Raw genomic sequence first — 23,155 nt, forward strand, 5'->3', positions numbered from 1 at the left:
CGGTGTCAGGATTTCTGAAGGCCTTGACACATACCATCTGAAAATAGCTCATGTGATATGCGTGGACGTTATTGCTGTATTTAAATTAGATGTTAGGGTCTTAAAATAGCCTGAAGGTAGCATTTTAGCACACCGGATTTGTTTTTGTGCTTTTATTTCTATGCCAGAGAGGCGACAAGAAAAGGTAAAGGAGACCAACACGGAGGACAGACTGAAGCCTGATTCACCTCGCCCACAAATATGGTCTCTTAAAGTTTTCCACAGCAAGATACACAGAGGTATTTTGTCCTTCACAGACATGCTTCACATGCGGTCACATGTAGGTCCTGAAAGCACTTGTGTGTCAGGCAGCTCATTCCATGATTTAGACATGAGACATAACTGCAGTCACACCAAATATGTATGAGACATTTTATATATTTATATATATTTACAAAAGCCCCGTGTCTATCGTTGTCTTGTTTTGTTCTGAATGTGGAGCAGTTAAAAGGGGCGAATGAGGCACGTTTTACATATTGTTTTCTTGCTGCGGTGTGTGCGAACCAAACTCAGCCTGTTGACAAAACAGTAATCCATATCGCACGAACGCTTACGCCGATCAAATTACATGTGCGAGATAAACTCAAAGATTTGAGAAGTTTCTCTCTGGATTTTTTTTTTCAGAATAAAAGGAACCAGCAAGTTTCACAATTAAAAAAGAAACTTTGACAGTTGGCAGTTTCAGCATGACTCTTTCCACTGTGTAATTTTCTGGATAGTGTGAGAGACGCTACACTGCCAAAACTGCGATGATTATGTCTTCATTTTTTTTTTTAATGCCAGAAGTGCATTGCACAACGTTGCATAATCTCCATTTAAAAAAGGTGCTGATTTCTCATGACTTTTTGCTTTGTCCCAAAAGTAAGTGTTTGCACTAAATAGATTAAATCACATAGCACAAAGCTTAGCTCCTTTCACATTAATTATGAGTTCCAGCTTAAATACAGTGGAGTGTAAATAAAAAAAAAAAGTATTTCTTTTCCTTGCTTTGATCTAAAATTTTCAGGTAAGTCTGCCAAATCAAACTTGTCAAAGTCACTGCCTAAAGAGAAACAAAACAAAGCGCTTTGCATTCAGAAGCTGAACACTGTTGAATCTCTGATGACAGTGACGTCTGTCAATATGAACTGAGAGCTTCACAGGAATTAACACTTGAGTGGAATCTCATGAAAGGAAGCTTTAGCTTTCAGTTACAAATCACTAGCAGGTGATTTGTAAAAAAGAAAGAAAGAAAGAAAGAAAGAAAGAAAAAAAGTAAGTCTCTGTGGAATTACAATAATGTTCCTGCTTTATTTATTTTTTCAATCATACAATATTAAAATAATGTTTGTGCATTTATGCGTAAGGCAGTGTAAACTTTGTAGTGAGAAAATTAGACACAAGACAAACTGTGTGACATGTACCAAAACCATAACTAATATTGTGCTTTCTATGTAGGTCAGAGAAAAGAGGAAAAATACTGAATCTGACTTATAATAATAACAGAACAACGGCAAGTGCACCAGTCAGTTATCTATCAGCGTATGCTCCACTGTCAAAGATATGTCTGCCGTGGACAGAAATCAAAGCTAGTTATATGTAAACTATGATAAAGCAAGGCACTGAAGCTTGAAATTCCTTCAACTGTGAAAGTCATTTCCCTTGAAAAATCCCCCTCCGCTTCATCTGTCACAAAATGCAGAAAACAAGAGAAATCTTACAGTCGCAGGACGCAAGTAACGCCTGTTTTTAGTGTGCACATCTGTTTTCCCTTCTTTTCTTTCTCAGTGTCATTAGTGGCCCTATGATTGGAGGGGGAAATGCTGTTCTCACGTTGATGAAATTATAAAAACTAGGAGCACGGTCGACTGCAGTTAGCTGTATTTAACAGCAGGGTTTCTCCAGGGTGATATTCATATGGACTTGAAGGAAAGTACTGGGTTGATTACCGTAGCTAAACCCCTGCACTTAGGCGCAGATTTAGCAAATGGAAAATCTGCTGACATTTTGTGTGGCGTGTGTACACAGTGACGCGGGTGAAGATGTTTTTATTTGATTCAAGGTCATTTGGCTTTGCTCAGGTTGGGGTGACATTTGCTTGTGATCTCATTCTTCATGGAGAGATGCATCACCGTGGGGCTGAGAGTTGTTTCTCCACTTTTCCTGGCACAAATGACTCCTCATTCCCAGAAAAGGAACATGCTATCTCTCTCTCTCTCTCTATCCTCTCTTTCTCTCTCTATCGGTCACACACTGACAACATGTGCACACAGACTGCATCTCCTCAGTGAATGACAGTGTGAATGTACCTCATCAACGAATGAGTCACTCTACTACTCTGCTATTATGATGATTTCTCCCTTCTGTGTATTACATCATGCAACGGAGGGTTCTGCTCAGTTACATTCGCCACAATAAACACTCTCTGAGTGCACTCATTTAGACTGTGTGGGGATTTCAGTCAACCTTGCATGGAAAACATTTATTTGATCTTCCAAATCACTTTTTGGGTAAGTTTTGTGTACAAGTAAAAGCACAGGATTTCCTTAAGCTGACACCGGGATGGATGAGAACACCTGTAACATCCTTTTCTGTAGGTGTCTCTGGCACTGAAGGTCATGCATTGATGAATGTGGATTCCCATATACCGTAAGCTCTATAGTGAGGCTTTCAGAATATCTGTGATAAACCTTTATTGGTAAGAGATAGCAATCAATAACAGCGCTCACGTGGCGTAACTGCTGAATTTTTATGCCAGCCAGGGAATATGAGTGTTACTTGAGGTGCACACACAGATATTCTACATATAGCAGCCAAAAATTGGTCCCTTGTGCTTTAATCGCACAGGCGGTTCAAATCATTGACTTTTCAAATCATTACATCTCACACAGCATTGTGCTCAAGACCACTGATGTATTGAAAGGATGCTACAAAGAGAGGATCCTGCACGGATGGGAAGAGTAATTACTGTCCGGTTGCAGGGTTCTTACATTAATCCAAAACAAAAGATTAAATTAAACTCAACTGTTATAGCAGTGCAAGATAATCGGAGGCAGGGAGGAACAATAGCGCTCGATTCACTTCATACAGCAGAACATTGTCTTAATTTAATTTATTGGGTGTTTATTTAATACTTATTATGTAGGACACAACAATAAGTGAGGACTAATTCAATTGCATAAAAAGACATCCTTAGGCCACTTTTCTTGTGTGTGAACACTATTTTAAGCTCCATTTATGGTGTTCAAATTAAACATCTCAGAGTTGCTGGAAGCTTCTCGTGTTAATGGAATCCCACATAGCGGATTGTGTGGGGAAGAGAGCAGATGAATCTGTATTCCCTGAATGTGTCTGGGCGAAAATCAATAAATGCAAGCACAGCTCCTCGCTTGTGATGGCTGTCCCTGTCTTTGCATGCTGGACTAATAGAAAAATAATAATTAAATTTAAATCACCAGATTAATTTGTTTTCCATCAGTCTCAGGAGAGATCCTTTTTTTTTCCTGTTTCTTTAGTGGCTCATTATACTTTCTAATCAAGACAAAAAAAAAAAAAAAAAGTCCCTCTTTTAGACAGACATGCTGTCTCCCTTCCCCCTTCTCTTCCCTGTGGTGTGCTTTCTCGCATTGCAGTCATTGTGCTGGCACTTATTATGTTACAAATGACCGAGGTACGGCAGGCATTCTCAGTGTGCATGCAAAGAGGGCCCACCCTTCTATGCTACTAGCGCCTTCTCCTAATGACGATGCTCAGAGTGCCCCCCACTCACCCACCCACCACCACCACACACGCCCCCCACCCCCCACCCATTCCCGCCCCCATGTGCTCTCTTTAATGAAGATTCTCCAATGCAATTAAAAATCCTTGCTTCTTGCTGCTACTGTATGACAAACACAGCCACTGTCATTCCTCATGGCCTGTCATTCCTGCTACAGGAGGCGGAGGAGATGGAGAAATACACCAGGGTGCCAGTGGCTAGAGAGACAGATAGAGAGGATTGTGAGAGTGTGTTTGTGTGTGTTTGAAGACGAGCCCCCCCCCCCCCCCCCCCCCAATCTCAACAGGTAATGGAAAGGGGCAGAGAGAAAAAAAATCAATGACCAAAGAACATGGAGAGCACGCTTATGAAATGGCTTTAACTGCACACCACAAGCTGAATAAGGGGTTCTGTGTCCATCCTCCAAAAACTCGAGTGAATGCCTTATCGGATCGTCCACCTAAACACCACCTCACCTTTCTTTTTTTTCTTCTTTCTTTCTTTTATATTACACCTAAAAATGACTGACTTCTGAGTAACATCTTTGCAATTCTTGCAATAGCATCAAAAACACTGGGGTGACACTTTTAGACGCTGTGACATAAGAACAGAGAGGAGAGAGACGGAGGGGGTGGGGGAGAGAGGAAGAAAGAGAGAGAGAAAGAGAGAGAGAGAGAGGAATCAGGATACATTTATGGTCATTTATAATGTTTATGAAGCATTAATATGAATGTGCCCGTAAACCAATACTCCATCACTCTGCTAACAATGAGTTCATTGTTTGTGTGTGATTTATGAGGTGTCTATAAACTAACAGTGAACAGTTTGTTAATCCACTATAATACCTGTTAAAATGGATACAACCAGTGGTGATGTGACACGCAGCAAAAGAGACAGACCCACGCACACACATACACACACCAGTCAGCTCTGCTGTGACCCATCCTCATCCTCATCAGGGTGGGGCACATAAGAACAGTTGCCCACTCCATCTGCAAAAAAAAAAATCCCCACCACCACCTCTCCACCCCACCCCCTTGTTGTTTTCCAGTTGAATGAAATAATCTTCCCCCGTCTGGAAACCCAGTCTGGGTCAGAGGGCCTACGTTCAGCCTGTTGCTTATTGTGTGTTTAGAAGAGGATGTAAAGCATACAATTAGGCACAGATGGCTGTCTTTGCCAGGCAATGTATTGATCCGAACCCGACGAAGGGCTGCCCCGTTTTCTGGTTTTGTTTCACAAATGCCTCCCCTAAGTTGGAGCCTTTATGTAACTGGTTTGTATTTGCTTGATCATGTAACATCTTGTGGGGGCTTAAAGAGAGACAGACAGATAGATCATCTGTAACTATGTTGAACACTGCCTAATCAAGCAAAAACACCCTGTATCATTAGGTTTGGCGATATTCTAAAAGTGCCTACAACTTTAATCATCTTTCACCTTTCAAAATAAATCCACAAATAAGACAAAATGAGAGGATTTAGGCAACTTTTCTTAAAAAAACCCCATAAAATTTAAGCCATAATCCAAGTTATAGTAATTAATTAAAATGATTAGGGATGTATAAAAGTTAATTTTTTTATTTTTATTTTTTTAAAAGGTTTGTTTATTTCTTACACCATCAGCGGATAAGGCGCTAACAACATCATAAATAAAGTTCCCGCTACATCCCTGTCAGTGCCGTGGACCTAATGACAATGTCGCATTTAAAGTAATAACGGTCAATTACTGTATCCTTCCTTTACTACGGCCGCTGCACAAATAATAAGTTTTCTTTGTGTGGCAGTAGTGAGCTGACGTCAGGTTGGTTCCTTGAAGTGGAGCTGAATAAACCTTGAGAAGAGTCTCCTTCAATCTGCTGTTAGTAACTAACACACACACTCACACACCGAGACTCAATTACTGCCCAATTCCCTTCTTTATCATTCGTCCCCGACCTCTTTCATAACCAAAACCGACCAAGGAAAAAAAGAGGCGAGAAGAAGACCGAGCCGAAGTGTTAGTTGAACTAAAAAACCACGCTGGAAATAAGTAAAGTGTCGAAACTAAAAAAAGGTAAGTGTTTTATTTTCACTGACGCTGTTTTCGCCCCGTCACAGAACAGGCGATGAGCTGCGTACGGAGAGAGCTCGCTTGGCTTCGTTTCTAGTTTCTTGGCTTTTTTCAGCTCGTGTAAACTGCTTTATACATACTTTCCTGTTTTGTCGTTGTGGTGTAATTCATTCAGTCCGTGTGTCCCGTAGTCGTTAGCGGTACGTTTGGTTAAAGTTTTTTCTCTTTTTTATGAAAAAAACGAAGTGTTTTTTTCCTCCTCTCCTTCTTCGGAGTGTTGACCTGATAGTGGGAATCGTCTTTGTGTCCCTCTTTTCCCTTTTCTCTTTCGCACCGTTCACTCCGGCGGTCGCAATTTGATAACGAAATTAAACTTTTTCGAAAGCTTCGTGGTTTTGTTTGTGTTGTTCTTTTTTCTTTTAATTTATCAACCGTGAAAATGTACAGTTGTTGGCTGTTTTTGGCTGCCTATTCTGTGTAGTGGATGTTGTAACCTAAAGGGGGGGGGGCAAACTACGAGGCACTGGACTGCCGTTGGTCCTCGCTAGTCCGTCCGTTAAAAATCCATCCAGTTTAACAGTCCCCCGACGCGAAAATAAAACAATTAGGCGACAAATACATAAATATCCCCCTTCAGTTTGGATTAACTTGGACGTATAATATTAATTTCTCTTTCCACAGCGGTTCAGAGTTTGAGCTTTTTTCCCTGTCGTGTCGCTAGTCGTATTGCTGGCCAGCCTGCTGGGGAGCTGTTATCGCGGTCGCTTCCTCAAACCGAGAGGCGTGCAGGCAAGCTAGCAGCCGCTTGGCCGAGTTGTTGAAATTTATCCCTTTGTGTATATTACAATATCCTCCATTTTTTCTGCCCCTTCCAAAACAACAAGCCTCTCGCCATCTTGGTTATTTTAAATTCGTCCACCCCCCCACACCAAAGCACCCTAACCCCCCCTCTCTCTCTCACACACACACACACACACACACAAACATCCAGGCTACTTTAAAAGGAAATGGACGTTTTTTTTCTCAAGTTTTACCAAAGTTTTAGACTTGGTAGAGGGGAAAAACGAGACGGGGGATCGCGTCCCGTGTGTGCTCTTTTATTTTCTTTTTGAAAGGAAATTAAGGCGGTTGATAGAGTCGCGGACGATCATTTTAAGGCAGTTTTACTTCGATGTTTGGTGCTTTAAAAAAAGCAAATACAAAGTGACGTGGGGTTACATGTCAGGATTCTCTTGTTTTGAGACGCAAGTGGAGAGGCTGGTGTTTTGAGCCAGGCGTTGTTAAACAGGCGCATTTGTGATGTTTTAAGATAATACTGTTGATAAATGTGAGATCGGCGTTTACTCGGTGCTGCCTAATGTTTGTCTTTGCAGCTAAACATGAATGAATGAATGAAGGAAGGAGGGGGGAAGGAAGAAAGAAAGGAAGGAAGGATTGATAAAAGGGCAAATTACTAGGAATGATATTAAGGGAAGATTGTTTTTAAATTATAATTTTCATTGGATTTTAATTGGATTTCAGTATAAAAAAGTGATTAGGTATGATTAGACTCAGACAAGTTATATAAATAGTATTATGTTTAAAAAAACAGGTCCTCCTTCCTTCTTCCTTCAGCTGTTGTGGTTTAGCTGAATAGATGTGTGAGTGATAAGTTTGCTAGATTGACAGGTTTAAGACGTGCACACTGGCACACATGCACCTCTCGCCTTCCTTTGGATTATCTCTTGGCTGAGCCATGATACTTGCTTGCAACAGTTTAGATAGAAGACTTTTAGCAGACGGGAAAATGGTGACCTTATTTATTTTCTGTCATCCATCTCACATAAAAAAGGTGTCCCTGGCCCTTACAGTTACAACTTGATCTCACTTTTCTTCCCCATGTCCTGTAAGCAGTTTGAGAAAGAGGAGGGTGTTTAGGGTTGGAGGGTGTAGTGGAAGGAGGGGGACAAAGAAAACAAACTGAACAAATGCTTTGAAATGGAAAATCAGATCATTTCACCTCCCACCTCTTTTGTTTGCCCATTTATTGCTGCAAAAGCTGGAGTGCAGAGGAGCAGATGTTTAGCCAAACATGAAGGCGCGGTGCCTCTGTCCTTATGGGGATGGCTCTCCCTCCTCTCACTGCTGATGCATCGACATGACAGCTGCTTGATTTCATGGAGCTGCTAAGAAGCCATTAGTGGTATCAGTGAATTGAAACGGAACAGTGTCTCCCAGTTTTCTATCACAACTCTCTATTGTTGGCATCTTTTTTTTTGGTGCGGATTTGTTTGAATATATGTGTGAGTGTTCGTGCTCCCGTGTGTGTGTGTGTGTGCAAGTGCTGCAGCTGAACATACAAACCGACAAGAAGTGGTAATATATTTGTGCAGCGTGTTTTCTCATAATTTGAGAGAGACTGAGCAAGAGCAAAAGTGAAAAAAGGGGAACAAATCTGTCAGAGTTTGTTTGCCATGTTGGTTTGAAATGAAAGCACACTGTGCTACCTCAAGCACACTCAAATCAGAGATGTCTCTCCTTGCCAGGCCAAGGGGAAGAAAAAAAAAAGTCAACTCGCGGCTGGAGTTTTATTCTTTCTCTGCTTTTCCCTCTCAAATTGGAACTGTTGTTTTTGAAGAGATAAAGGAGGACTTCTGCTTGACTTGAACATTCAGGAATTAAGGATAGACATAGTTAAGCCCTATTTGCATGTCTACCAAAGTCACAGCAAACGGTTGCTATTGACTAAGCTGATTAGGTGAAATTAGGTTCACGAGCTCTATGTCTGGGGGTGCTGAATCTGACAGAACTTGGACAGCTTTTGAGAAGACAATCCTATGTGCACACAAGGCTGAATTCTCTATAATCCCTTGCTATTGAATATGGGGGCTATCTATTTTTTTTTCCTTTTTTGAAGGAAACCCATCCTTGTGTTCTTTTACAGATGAAATGAAGTGCGATTTATTAGGTGTGCATGATAGGAATGATCAAGTCATTGGTATGAGGCGGCTCTTGCTTAAAACTTTAATATGAGATGAAAAAAACGTCCACTCTATTAGGGATGCTTCCATATATCGGCTGAACACTGAGCCAATCACAGCCTCGTTGACAGATATGGGCCTATCAGCAAATGAGATGACATTTACCAATGGCAGTTGCTGGTGTTTATCTGTTGGGTCACATCAGTGTCATGCTGGTTAATTGGACAAACAGTTCAGCAAAGAGGGAGAAATAAAAACAAAATAAAAACAAAAACACGCACGCATAAACCAGGGTTTTCCTCGGTTACAGACTGTCATTTAAGTCTGACTGGTGTTAATACAGTAAAGGCAACGGAACAAAAATCAAACATGACTATGAGATATGTTGATAATTTAAATGGTGCATCATTACAACGGGCAATAATATGAATGGGTTATTATTCATATCGTGTATGCTTTAACAGCTTTCCTTCTAAATATGCTGAGCACTAACCTGTTTTGAATGAGCAAAGCTAACACACTATTTTGTTTGTGTTCCTAAAAACTTCTGTGATGAGTGAGTAGAGCTTAGATCTTGTTGTTTAACATGCATTTTGTGTGATTGGAGTAGAATTAACTTTATCGCCATGGTGGGAAGCACTGGTACAAAGCGAATGAAATGCAGTGATAATTCAACCGGATGTGCAAAAACATAGTGTTATGTGCAGAATGTACAAGTGTATAAAATGAAAGTCCTACAACATGGGTGATGTTATAACTTACAGCATGTACAGCTTCTTAGTGTGTATATCAGGAGTGTATAGTGCAGTTTATGTCAGCTTAGGTTCACACCTTGTATATTTGAATATGCCTCCACATTCGTCCCATGTGACGACTTGTGATCAGGTCTCACTTTAACACTGAACACGTACAGGGACTGAAATGTGTTGCCGTCTCTAATGTACTTCCCTTGAATAATGTGCTGGAAATTAATAGAATAAGAAATGCTATACAGTCTAACTCGATGATGTCTCTAATCTTCCGCTTTCCGACTGGCTGATTGACTCTTTGGGCCAATTGGAAATCAAAGTGTTTTCAATCTAAGAGAATCTATTTTGCCTGATATTGTTGGCGCCTGCTGTTGCACATTTTAATTGGCGCCCAAATGAATACCTGCTTCTGCTTACACCGAGGACATCAGTTAAATAGCTGGTCCTTCAGTGTGACCTAAGGTGCTCTTTTCGTGTGCGACTCAGACCTTTACTTAGAGCAGTTCACTTGGTATTGGATCACTAACAACATCTAGTAATGCCAGGCGTGAATAGGGTTTTAGTTTCAGATTTTGATTTTAACCTCAAATTCTTTTTACTTGATGTCACTATCATTGGTGATTAATAAAGTAAATCCTTTAATGCAAAATATGAAAAGTGTCCCTGTCCCCTTGGCTGATTGTGCCATCCCAGAGCCTCATTCACAAAGTATTTTGCTCCTTGCACATTGTAAATGATGGGTGGTTGTAGGTGATGGCTGGGGGCTGGAGCCTATCCCAGATGTCATAGAGTGAAAGGCAGGGTACACCTTGGACAGGTCGGCGGTCTGTCACAGGTCTAACACAGAATTTACCTCCCCATTATATGTCAGTCAGCTGTTTCACTTGTAGTCCCTTGTAATGCTTGCCTCAAACTTGAGATAAGTTTAACTCAGGGCCCGCCCACTTTGCATCGCTAACGGTCTCTGAATTTCATTGACATTTCATGTTGCCACATCTCTGCCAGTCTCTTCCTGTTTGTACAGCCCTTTAGAAAAGTGGCGTTATGCTTTAAATCAAGACTTAAAATGAACCAAGCAGTGTTTTTTAGGGGTAACGCGGATCCTGACGATAAAAGAAAAAAGAAAAAAAGGGTTATTTGAAATTCTAGCGACTATTTCAATATTGTGCATTCGGTTACTGCGTCTCCCCTCACTGATTACATGATTTTACTCTGGGCTACTAGACCGTGCTTTGTAGTTTCTGTGTGACAAGATATGACAAAGTGGCTGATTTATGCATTCTTTAACCACAACAGCAGGAGGCTGAACTGATAATGAAAGACAAAAATAAACTTTAACATTATCATACACATGTACATCACTGAAATATTTACTAAGCTCTGTCTGAAGTGCTTCAGTCAGCCTAAATGTTTCAATGCATTGATGTCAGTAAGTTATATTTAGTCAGAGATTAATAAGATCTGCAAACAATCTATTGATAATAATGGCCATCTGGGAGCCCTGTCAAATCTCTGCATGTTAGCGCTGACACAGAGCTGTGAAATTTAAAGAGGAAGTAGAGATCTGCTCTGTGTTAACCAGATCCTTCAAGAACTAATGGAAGACACACTCCCAGTCGTCGGTCAGTCTTTTACACGTGAATGTGCATGCGCAAGCAGAAAAATAAAATAATGACAAATGAAATAATGCACTGAGAAACTGAGGACTTTAACAGATGTTTTTGAAGTAGACATTAATCCTGGAAAGACTAATGGTCCTTTGAGAAGAAGCAGCATTTTAGCAAAAGCCTTAAAAGCTTCCATGCATTAGATTAACAATGCGTCATATTGTTACAGATCAAATTGAAGCTTCTATGTCCTCGTCTCGGTCTAGTGCTGTGAGCCGTGTGTTACAGGCCAGTGCAGGCAGATCACTTATTGATACGTGTCCACATGGCCTCGCAGGTTAATGTCCTCTCAGCTGGGAAGTTGGTGAGCTCTCAGTTGATCTACCTAACCTTATGTTACCTTGCTATTTTGGTAACACTGCCTGTTCTCTGAACGTCCTGATAGTCATCAGGATCCACAAATAATTGTCTAAAGTGCATGCTTGGTGACAGCAGCTTTTAAAGTGAGCCTCTTCTAATATTGTGCCTGTCCTTTTGCTGAGTTATCTGCATCCATCTGTACAGTGAGAAATGCAGCTACGTTTAAAAAAACAGACTAATGAGATTGGGCATATGCCTTTCTGTTGTAGAAGCAAGTAAACAATCTCGACTCTTAATTAAGGCTAAACAAATCAACACCCATTTTATTTTTTCTACATTTCTGTGTGGATTACATATGGCGGATTAATTACCGAACAATAAGCAGTGTAAAGTGCAAGTGGGTCACCCGGCGTTGACTTTCAGGAGACAGAAGACAGAGCGGCCAAATTTGGGAGGGAAAGGCGATAAGCTGCTTCTTTGCCGTTCGTCCCCTGGGCCTCTATTTATCATTCAATGTGAGAATTTCCTTGATGAAAGTCAAGGTTGTTTGTGCATGCTCTGTCTCGTTGGGATGCCTGTTTTTCCACCAGCAAGGTGAAAAGGTTGATTTTCCCCCTCCAAAGAGATGCCTTGTTTGGGAAGTCCAGGCTAGTTTCTTTTAATGAAGTCTCTAAAGGTCCTGATGATTTTTCCACTTCATGGCTGTTTTTGTTTTATACATTAGTGAGGACGCGAAAAATACAGATGTACTTCGTGTGTATCTCCGAGCCACACAGCGGCGAGCATGCAAGTCCTCATAATTGTGTGTCTGTGCTCCATGTGCTAAAGACGTAGCGAAGAAGGTTATCACTTTATGTGAGCTGAAAGCATCCATTTAAGGTGGCCTTTATAAAAAGCAAGAGTGGCAAGAAAGATGGCAGCATAATGAAAGCATTTATTTTCTTGAAAAGAAATCACATCAGTGTTGCTTGGCTTTGTGAAATAGATACATTCAGAGTCTCTTAACATTAGACGAAGGAGGCTGGATTGGATTTTTCTGTCATTTTTCTCCCACCTTGTCCTCCCCTGTCTCCGTTACCAACATTTTCTTGCAGCAGGGACTTGATTATGGAATTGGCGTTGAGGTCTGGAAAACCTGCTATTTAGTCTGATGTTTTCCACACCTTGACATCTGCAGCAGGGGGCCTATACTTACACATTTCTCTTGCATTCTCCCATGCTGGCTGTGCTTGGATGGGGAAGGATACTGGGAATGGGAAAAGAAATGGGAAGAATGTTTCGGATGTCGGAATGGGAATGATATTGGTTTCTCTATTGGTGTGCCTCCTGGGTCAGTGGGGTTCTTGATGATACTATAGAATAGCTTGTTGCAGGCAGGGGAGCTGTGAGCTTCGGTGGGTGTTAAGGCGCACGTACACACAGGCACACGCACACACACTTGCTGTCACAACACAGGCATTTATGTATAGGGACAGCACACACACACTAACGTGTACACACAAATGCATGAGATTGCGCCTCGACAGCCCCCCATTTATTGATCTTCTTCAGCATTTAAAATCTGGTCACTGCTGCCACAAAGGCTTTTTATTTTAGCTGCGCTGGCAAAGCGTACTTGAAGCTAAGCCAGAATTTAAAATATTTAACTCCTACACAAACGCCATGAGAAATGACAAGGAGAGAGGAAAAACAAATAGGAAAGCAGTTTGGAGCTGCGCAGTAGCTATATGTGCATTTGTTGAGAACCGTGTTTTATGTAAAACACGCTGATAGGATCACCTCGCACTGAGTCGGCTGTGTAAGCGCTATAGTTTGGAGTAAAAATGTGCGCATACAGCACCTTTTCCTTCATAAAGTTTTTATGAATTGAGGGGGCTATCCTGTGTTTTTCTTCAGAAAAAAAAAGTTGTAGAGAAGAAACGAGCCTCGACTCTGAATGTAACTTAGAACTGAACTGCAAGGCCTTACAGTGTTTGTAGTGCAAGCTGAAAATGCTGGCAGTCATTGGATTAGTCATTACTGGACCTGGAACAAGCGGCTGTTTTTAGCATTTTAAGGTTAAAAAGGGATACTCGTGAGCAGAGGCAACTCACCAATGGCTAATCTGCGAAAGCCCTTTAGCATGCATTCTTACAGCCCAGTTCTTTTCTTAAGGACAGCGTGTTTCTCTTTCTCTCGTCTCACTGCACACGACACCAGGTATTAAAGGCAATAATTTCCCCCTTTTCTTCTTCTTAGGAAATTGTCAGTGTTCAGTTAGTCCCAGGTGGCATAGAGGAAATGATCTGACTAGCTGCGTTCACACTACATTTTGAAATAATTTGTCTTGAAAAGGTCAAAGCACATATCAGTGATTTCGAAATGCTCTTACATTGTACTGAAAATTTATGTTGCATTAACATTACAAATCACAAAGGTTTCCTCATCCGGTTTAACCTGCTGCTGCTGTTTTTTGTTTTTTTTCCTCTTTCTTGTCCAGCTACGAAAGCCTAGCCCTACTCAGTCTGTGGCATTGTCCCGCTTTCTTTTTCTCTGTGTCTCTGTCTGTCCTTCCCTCTCTCTGTCTCTCTCCCGCTCTTTGCTTGTGCGCTCTCTTTCTGAACGATGACACTGAGAGACAGCTGTAACGTGAGACGCCTCTCGATCCTGGCAGGGGCTTCGAAAAGCTGAGGCAGAAGGGAGGGAGAGGGCCTTTATCTGAGACTGGGGGCGCTGACCTCCCTCATTCCCCTTCTTTTTCTCTCCTCCTTTTCTCTCCCCGTCTCTGCGTCTGCTGGCATACTCCATCCTCCCCCCACCAACAGAAGCCGAGACTGCACTCAAAAAAAAAAAAGCATAATGAGAAAACATTTTCTGCCCATAGCAAAAAAAAAAACCTGATGAATGAAATGATGTGTGTTGTTCCTGTTTACACCATTTAAAGCTGTGTGTTGCTTTTTAAATTGCTAGTATCCCTCCATCTTTAGTCCACACTGGATGAAACTTAAATTGTGTTGTCAAGTGTTTACAGAATGTATGGAGTAATATTTGAGTGACTTATGTTTGTGATCTGTGTGTGGACTTGTTTTGTGCGTGTGTTTGCATTCGTGCACGTGTGTGTGTGCGTGTCCGTAGATGGAAACATCCACACATCCCCTAGACTCTAGGCTATGGCTGCTAAATCCTCTGTGAGAGCTCCCGTGTGTAATCCAAACATTTAGAGCTAATTTAAGCATGCAGGCAGGAGCAGCATCCTTTAGGAAACAACAGCTCTCTCTCTTTCTCTCTTCATCCACCACTGTGTGTGTGTGTGTGTCCGTGTGTGTGTGTGTGTATTTGTGTGTGCACGCTGCGCAGGTGTTTGTGTGCGAGTGTCTTGTTGTCGCTGGAGGGAAATGAAAGCACTCAATCACTCACCTGTCAGAGTACTTCAAAATCTGTCCGTAACACACAAGTACACACAACCACACACAGCCACACATGCATGCATGGACAAACATGAACACACATGTGCATACACACTTACCCCTGAGGGTTTGACAGCACTGGCCCTTTATTGACTCCCTTGATCAAGGAGACAGCAGATCCATTTAATAGAAGCTCCACACACACACACGAGCGCACGCACTCACACACAGGCACTGAAATCAAAGTGGATTCACATCTGCTCTCCACACAGCTCCACTGTATCCTTTTCCTCTTGTACAGAACAGAGCTGGTAGTCATTTAAAACTGCGGCTTTATTGGCTGTTGAATTAAATTTTAAAAGCCACTGCTAATAGACGTCATAATGTTTTTCCATTGCCGGTTTCCCTTGTCATAGTTGCATTGCCGTTGCAGAAAAACAGCTCTGATATGCGTCTTTGCAGCATCTTGTGTTACAGCATGGAGTGCGAACGCAAGCCCAGTCTGGGTTATAGGCATGTTCTGTTGGCCCTGGCCCCTGTACTCCCCCAGTTGGCCATGTTTTGTGCTGAGTGTTTTGGAAGGCCAGTTAGCCAAGAGGGTGCTGGGAGGAGATGTGACAGCTGTGTTGGTCACGGCTACTCTGACCTTCACACGTCATCCTGATGGATCATCAAGGCTGTGGCGATACGCTAAACCTGTTGTGTAGGCCTGCGCTACCATGAGCATCCACCAGCATTCAGCTGCTTGCGTTTTTGGTATCAAAATGCAACTGAAGTCAGTCCTCAGTAATGCCAGGCTAACTATATATATATCCGAATGAGATTTATCCTGCAAAGAAAAGCAGGAAATGGAGGTGTATTGCTCAATGCGGCGAAGAGAAAAGTTATCATGGCAACACAAAAACATGCGTACATACACAGCAGTAAAAGGGCGAAGCATACAATCAAGACTGGAATTACACACGCACATACATATATATATATATATATTCTAGCTCACACAAATGGATTGCACTAATGTTCAGAGCTTTTCATTGGTCTCAAAGGGCTTTACTCCAGTGTGTGGTGTAACCCGTTCCCTCGAGATGCCACTTGCTCCATCAAGTCAAGGAAGAAACCATTTAGGGGAATGATAAACACACACGTATATTCACACATACACGCAGCACTGGGAGGCTGGAGGGATTTGAATTGCACTTAGGCAAACGTTTCTCACACAAGTTCTTTATTCCTCGTCTCGTTCCCATCTTTCCCCTGAACATACACTTACTCACATACAAAAGTACTTGCGCAGAGATTCCATTTTGTCAGCTTTCAGCCCCAGATCATGTAACGATAAAAGATGCTGCCCTGCAGTTAAACACTGCCAGTAAATCACAGGGCAAAGAAAGCTGGGAGAAGCACTTATTTTTAAGCAGCATGAGAGACCATACTGAGGGAGGGAGGGGGGGCAGATAGGGTAAGACAGAGAGAGAGAGGAAGAGAGAGCTTCTTTGTGCACTGTGTACTGGCATTGTGTGTGATGAAGAGATGAATCACTGCTATTTAGGGATTGGTTTCCTGCAACTGATTGTGTGACGACTCGGTGGCGGACAGACTGTCAAGACTTGCCTGTTTTGTTCTGGGGGCTTCAGGAAAATGTCTGCGGCCAAGTCTCACTAACTCACTCCCACAGGGCCCGGTGTGCCAGAGATCAGCAGAGACAACAGAGACAAACACCTCGCCAGTGTCGCTCGTCTAACAATGCATCAAATATTAAAAAGCAGGGGATTTTAGGCCAATCTCAATATGTATATTTTCAGAGTACACTTGTTTTCCGTGCTCAAATACCAGCAGAGCTTGCTCATAAAAGAAGGCTCACGTGACTTTCTTTCTTTCTTTCTTTCTTTCTTTCTTTCTTTCTTTCTTTCTTTCTTTCTTTTCTTTTCTTTTCTTTTTCTTTGTCTTTTCTTTTGACCCCTCTATTTAACCCTGTGCGGATGCCTGAGAGCGGTTGTATGAATCTTAAAGTAAAGTCAACATCTGTTTGGCTGAGGCAACAGGGGTAGATTAGAGTAACCAAACAAGACAATTCAGGGAGACATCATAGCAGTTAGGTTGTATGCTGTCCATGTGCAAGCATGCCTGGAGTGTAAATGCTGGTAATTATTACTTTGGAGATAGTTCTTTGTGTGTGTATGTGTGTTTGGTTTTATTTGCCTTCACGTTAATTAGATGGAAATGACTAAGCAATGATGGCTATTATTAAATTGACATTCGGATTGTTACTCAAAAAGTAATAAATTCACCGGTACAACTTAGGGCACGGATTTTGTTGGATCACTTGGATAAAAGCATTCACATATCTCGGTGTTACTCAGAAAGCAAGGCTATGTGAATTCTGTCACACTAAATTAATGCTGAGGTGAACCTTTTTGCATTCGTGATGATTTGTATTTGTTCAACTGTAAATAGCGCTTTGAAGTTTTCACATCATATTTCACTCAAACTTGTAGTTGATTAATGTTTTGCTTGGCATTGACTTTGGCTTCAGCTGTTTTGTACTTTTTCCGCCTTCTTTCTTTTTGTCTTTCTGTTGTAGTAAAATACATCTAAAGGGCTTGGGCAAGCAGTTTTATTTATGTCATATTGGACTTTATGAAGATTTTAATGTGTATTTATTACTCCCTTTCAATATTTTATATGCCAAATTAACTATTAGCTAATTGAAAAAGATGAATCCATAATTAATTAATTGTTTGCTGCAGACCTAATACAATGCCCTGACATAATTTATGAGGACATAGCGGCGGAACAAGGCTACAGTCACAGGAAAAGAGTGTTTTGTAATGTTTGATGTAAAACTGGTAAGATCCTACCGTAAAATGAGGTTAATAGACTAACAGCCTGATTCTCAGTGAGGCAAATGATGGCAGACAGCACTGGCTTTCTTATCCAGTGTAATTCACCTGCCTCGTGGCTGGCAAATCATTTTCTGTGGTGAAGTCCTGTGAGCAGAGATCCTTTAATCATCCACTAATAGGCCTTTATGAAAAAAGCTGAAGATGAATTCAGCCTACCTGGCTCTCTGTTATCATTATCACTGCGATGAGTTATCAAAGTATTTGTGTGTGCCTGTAGTTTGTGATGGTGTGTGTGTGTGTGTTTGTGTAAGAGCACAGATAATGAGGGGAACCATTACAGTTCGATCAGTTCGGTTATTACCAACACAGTCAGTCTAGGTGATTCCTGTTCAGTGATACATTGAGTTGTAATGACAGACATGCGTTGCATTGTGTACCGCAGACTTTGGCAATACTTGAAGGCATCTGGAGAGACAAAATGACTTACTTATTTGTAACGTACTACCTTTCTTTTTACCATTTGAGCAAGTGACATTAACAGAAAAGACGGGAACTCTGTAGGAAAAAGGATAGCTTTAACTATTATTGTAATATCTCACCACATCCGTGCCGCTGAGGCATCCACCAGACTTGATTCAGTTGCTGTTGACCAGATGGATGTGTTTACTGACAACAAAACCTTGTTAGATAGCTACCCACACATGCTGTAACACTGCTTGTGTGTTGCCGTGTCTGGAAATGTCTGCTTCCCTGAGTCTGTGTGCATGTGTACGGGGAGCCGTGACATTTGTAGGTACTGCATTCTGATCCCACCTAACCTTGCTGACACCAGTTATAACTCGTAATCGAAAGCTGTCCTTCAGCTGTTCTTTTTATTCAACACGAGGTTATATCAGCGTAAATGAAAGTTGTAAAAACTGCACTGTAGTGTGATATACAAAGCAGGGTGTTGTCTGTTATGGTGAGCTGCTCAGATTAAGCCCGGGCTGTAAGTGCACAGGAGGGCCTTAGAGACAATGCATGAGAGATGGGCGTGAGAACGCTGGTAAGGCTTGGTTCTCTGCAAGAACTGTCTTGTGTTTAGGGAAAATATCCTCACACTTGAAGCTCCAATGTCTAGATTCAGTTGTAACAAACAGGTTTTGCAAGAAAGGGCTCAGGGAGAAAGAGACTTTTTGTGGGTGTGAATATCTTTCTGTTTGTGTGTGTGTGTGTGTGTGTGTGTGTGTGTGTGTGTGTGTGTGTGTGTAGCCACAGCTGTGTTTCAGACGTCACTATATTTTTTTCCTTTGATGTGTCTGGAAAACCACAAATACTAAGCTGTGTAACTGTAACTTTGAAGTGCAAGTAGTTTTTAGGGCCTCCGCCAGCTTTCAGGTTGTGAAATGAAAGAAGAAAAAAAAGCTTCATAGTACTGCATCAAAACTGCCCGTTTTGAGAATGCTGCTCTTCTTATGAGTCAGATTGTTGTATTCGGCCCGAACCACAGTGATCTCTTGTTTCTGCTTTTCCCCAGGTGTTACAGCAGTGATGTCAAAGAGCTGAAGACACCTCTAACAGTAAGTGCATCTCTAAAATTTCTCACACTATGCCCAAAATGCATGTGTGTTACAAAATAGTTGATGCGTGACTTTTGAAAATATACATTGTCACACACTTCTGCTTTTACAGTGGTTTTTTAAAAATTATTTATTTTTTTTATGGCATGCCAGAACAAACTTGCAGACTCCTCCAGTTTCAGGCCTAATTTGATTTTCATTCATTCAGTGAAAGAGGATGTTTTTTTTCTTCTCCCCCAATTAAATTTAACAAGAGCCCCTTGAAAAGCAGTTGTTATGATTACATTACAAATTCGGGGTTCATTCAGTGAATCAAGCAATTAATTAGATTTCTCCCATTCTAATCAGAATATTTGTATGAAACGTACGCGCCTAATAAACATCCTTTGAGTTTGCTATCTCTTCAGACCCAACACTGAATGTAAATGGGTGTTAACTGTGCCCGACAGTGCTTCTGGGTTAGGATCTTGGATTGGGTTTAGTTGTTTGTGTGTCTTTCTGCGTGTAGCATTAATCTCCTCCTTTTTGAGACCCTTTCTTTCTTCCCTCTCTGTTTTCTCGCTGTGTCTGTGTGTGAGAGCAAGCTGTACTCAGGGGCGCGGCTGCGTCCTCAAGGCTTCACTTCACACACACCAAGTGGTGTGCCAGTTTATTGTTCCACACACACAGACAATGACTTGCACTTTCTCTCCTGCCCGACTTGATGGCCTTGTGCCTGTGAGTGTGTCACCAGATCAAATTGGATCTTTTAAAAGAAGGTTTTTGCTGAATGCAGAGCTCAGTGAAATACTTGTTTCGCCCGTGACTGTCTTTTTAGTCTTGTGCGTTAGCAGACCCGATTCTATCAGGTCTAACCATTACTGCTTCATCTCTGGCTGTGAATGATACATTATATCCCCTGCAGGTTGGTGCGGGCTGCTTGTATCATTTGTGATAAGTATTGATGAGTCCTCTCTTGGGGAATCAATTTCTAGGGGTGGGTAGTGGTGGTGGTGGGGTGTGTGTGTGTGTGTGTGTGTGTTTTGAAGGGGGTGGGGGTGGGGGTGGGGGGTAGCCTTCTAGCTCAACCCCCACAGCTGGCTGCTCCTAACTGGTGTCTTGGCTGCCTGACTCTTCCTGCAGCCCCATAGAGAACAAGCACAGCAGAGCACAGGGGAAAGATGGAGCTCATCCAAACAGCTATGGTGTAATTAGCTGACATTTGTTGCTTGGAAGACAAGAGAAGGAAAAAGGAAAGAGCTGCTCAACTCAAACACCCAAAGGAATATGCAAATATTGAGGGTGAGAGAAAATGAAAGAAAGACAGAGAAATGTGTCTAATGGCACAGAGATATAATTATATTACATTCACGTACGCATGTGGGTGTGTAATTGTGTGTGTTATGAACCCATTGAACTTTATGTGAGTATTTATGTCAGTGTTTTGCCACTGCAAGGCACGAACCACTGGTCTACGGAAAGGACTACAAAATATGTTAGGATAAGAATGAGGCTTTCTCTGCTAAGAGACGATACCCTCGTCTGCTGTGTAGCGCTGTTATTTTTTAGAGCATGTCTTAAAGTATTCAACTACATCAGCTAGGCATCACACAAGTGAGATGCACAGTACCCGCGCGAAGCAGCCATCCACAAACGGGCTGATTCTCCGGTTCCAGGAAGGTTGTGCGTGTGCATGTGTGCGCTCTCATGTCTGTTTGTGTGCGCGTGTTTAAGCGAGAGCGCCGTACTGCATGTAAACTATCTGTACTTAAGCCAAGGTGCTGTGCGAAGGAGCAGCAATGCTTACGCAGCCCCATCTGCTTGATCCAAGCTTGAAATGCAATGCTTTTTAATGACAAAATACTGAGTGGCTGGGAGGTGTGCAGAAAAAGGAGGCGTGTGTGTGTGTGTGTGTGTGTGTGTGCGAGTCAGTTAGTGTGTGTGTTATGTGAGTGTGAAATAGAGAGGAATAAAGGGAGAGGGAGAAGGAGAGAGAAAAACATCTCGAAGGTCAGGAGCAGCGGGCGGCCGTAGGGGAGAGACACGTGAGACAGAGATAGTCTTGCGTCAGCCCCACAGCAGTCCGTTCTTTATGTGTGTGTGTGTGTGTGTGTGTGTGTGTGTGTGTGTGTGTGTATGTGTGTGTGTGTGTGTGTGTCCTGTGGGGCCAGCATTTCCATCCGCATCCCACCGTGTGTTACAACAGAGTAGCATGCCAGTGTTTCTATTCTGAGTGTCTCTGAATAGATCTGAAAAGAGATAGATAGATAGATAGATAGATAGATAGATAGATAGATAGATAGATAGAAGGACAAATTACTGCTTGGAATTACTTCGAAGCAGTCAGTCACTGAGCTATAGATAATTTTTTACATGACTCTTGTGGCAGTGGAAGGGGAAATTACACCTTCTAGCCTGAGGGGAAAGAATTTGTGTGTCTCGTTGCCTGTCACAAAACCTGAATAGGGTTTCATCAATCCTAGCAACTACTATCATTTTTCAGCTCTTATTCATGAGCCCTCTTTGTTTCTCACAGTGTCTTTTTTCCCAGTGCCCTTTAAACTGGTGCTCTGTTAGATTGGGGAAGTGTTAGAGATAACTCCTAAACATTTAGTACTTTGTACTTGCCTCGAAGCTAAGATTGTTAAAAAGCTACTGTGTGATTGTCCTCGGGATAGGGAGCAGAGTAGATTCAGCAGACACACTCTAGCATTACTTTGGGCTTAGCCATCCATGTCTTTGTGTCGCTTTCACTCAAACTCATGCTTTCTACACACACACACACACACACACACACACACACGCACATGAGGAAACACACTGGCTGTTCCCCTTCTGCCTCCCTTGGCCCGCATGATCTCGACAGGGCTCAGTCCTGTAGCCAGACTTTTGATTCACCCCCACTGCCAAACAGCCTCTGCTCTTCTTGTCCCCATGAAGGGCTGCAGCGTGGGGTGAGGCTGCTCTTTTACAGACACTTGTGCCATGAATCACTGCTTGCACCCAGGGAGCCTCAGTCCACTCAGGGGCTGCCTGCCCGGACCATAATGTGTGTGGTCATGAGGGGGCCATTTTGAATGGAGGCCAGACAAAACAGGAGCTAAAGAACCCAAGCTGTGAGCTTTCCCAGAGAGGGCAACAACAGGAGTGTGTGTGTGTATGTGTGTGTGTGTGTGTGTGTATGTCTCTGTATTGTATTTGTTGTAGTACGGGCTTGATGTTGGCTATACAATGCTGAGTTCTGGGTGTCATAATGCAACATAATTGTATACCAGTAATTTATGAAACATTAGGAGTAGACCTTTAAACCCCATGCATCACAAACCTTTTAGCCGCATACAAACGGGATTGCAATTTGAGCTCCTTGGACGCAGCTCTAATGCCTGTTTCACTGTTAGGTTTGAAAACAAGTGATGATCCATCCTTTGCCATCTCTTGCACTTACTTACCAACCTACCAATCACATTACCCTCACCCTGAGTAGAAAATGGTATCTAAGACATTTTTGCAAAGTTGTCGACGTCATCTTAGAGCATTTGCCCCTTTCATCAGCCTAACCCAGATGTTGTCTTTTTTTTCTGTGGGTCACATGGTTCACCAGATTTAAAGGTTTAAAAACCGATTATGTTCTAAATTTTATGTTTGTTTGTCCTTGATTGTTCTGATTTTGTGTTTTATTTTGCTTTAATTTCGGAAGCTTAGCCAAATGGGTTAATATGACTATTAGTAATTGGTTATCATTAGTAGAGTTGTTATTATAAAAAGCCATCATTATTGTCTGTACTTAGTCTGTGCATGCATGCGCTGTTAGAAAATGCAGGGTTACTGTCTTATGGAGATAATTAAGCAGAACCCCCCAACCCCCCACCAAGACAAACACACACG

General features: G+C 42.1%; 1 protein-coding gene across 15 annotated transcripts in view; it reads left to right on the forward strand.

Annotated features, from left to right (window-relative positions):
* Positions 1-5,588: 5,588 nt before the first annotated feature.
* The window catches only part of baz2ba (bromodomain adjacent to zinc finger domain, 2Ba), a 68,102-nt gene continuing 50,535 nt past the window's right edge, over positions 5,589-23,155 (forward strand). For 8 of the 15 annotated variants that reach the window (XM_025905391.1, XM_025905393.1, XM_025905406.1 and 5 more), the window contains exons 1-2: positions 5,590-5,830; positions 19,249-19,291. The gene's annotated coding sequence lies outside the window, so the exon portion shown is untranslated. Of the gene's footprint in view, positions 5,831-19,248; positions 19,292-23,155 lie in introns of all 15 variants that reach the window. The other 7 variants (XM_005466847.4, XM_013271649.3, XM_005466844.4 and 4 more) reach the window with 2 other exon arrangements.

The sequence above is a fragment of the Oreochromis niloticus genome, linkage group LG1 (genome assembly GCF_001858045.2).
Source record: "Oreochromis niloticus isolate F11D_XX linkage group LG1, O_niloticus_UMD_NMBU, whole genome shotgun sequence".
Taxonomy (NCBI): domain Eukaryota; kingdom Metazoa; phylum Chordata; class Actinopteri; order Cichliformes; family Cichlidae; genus Oreochromis; species Oreochromis niloticus.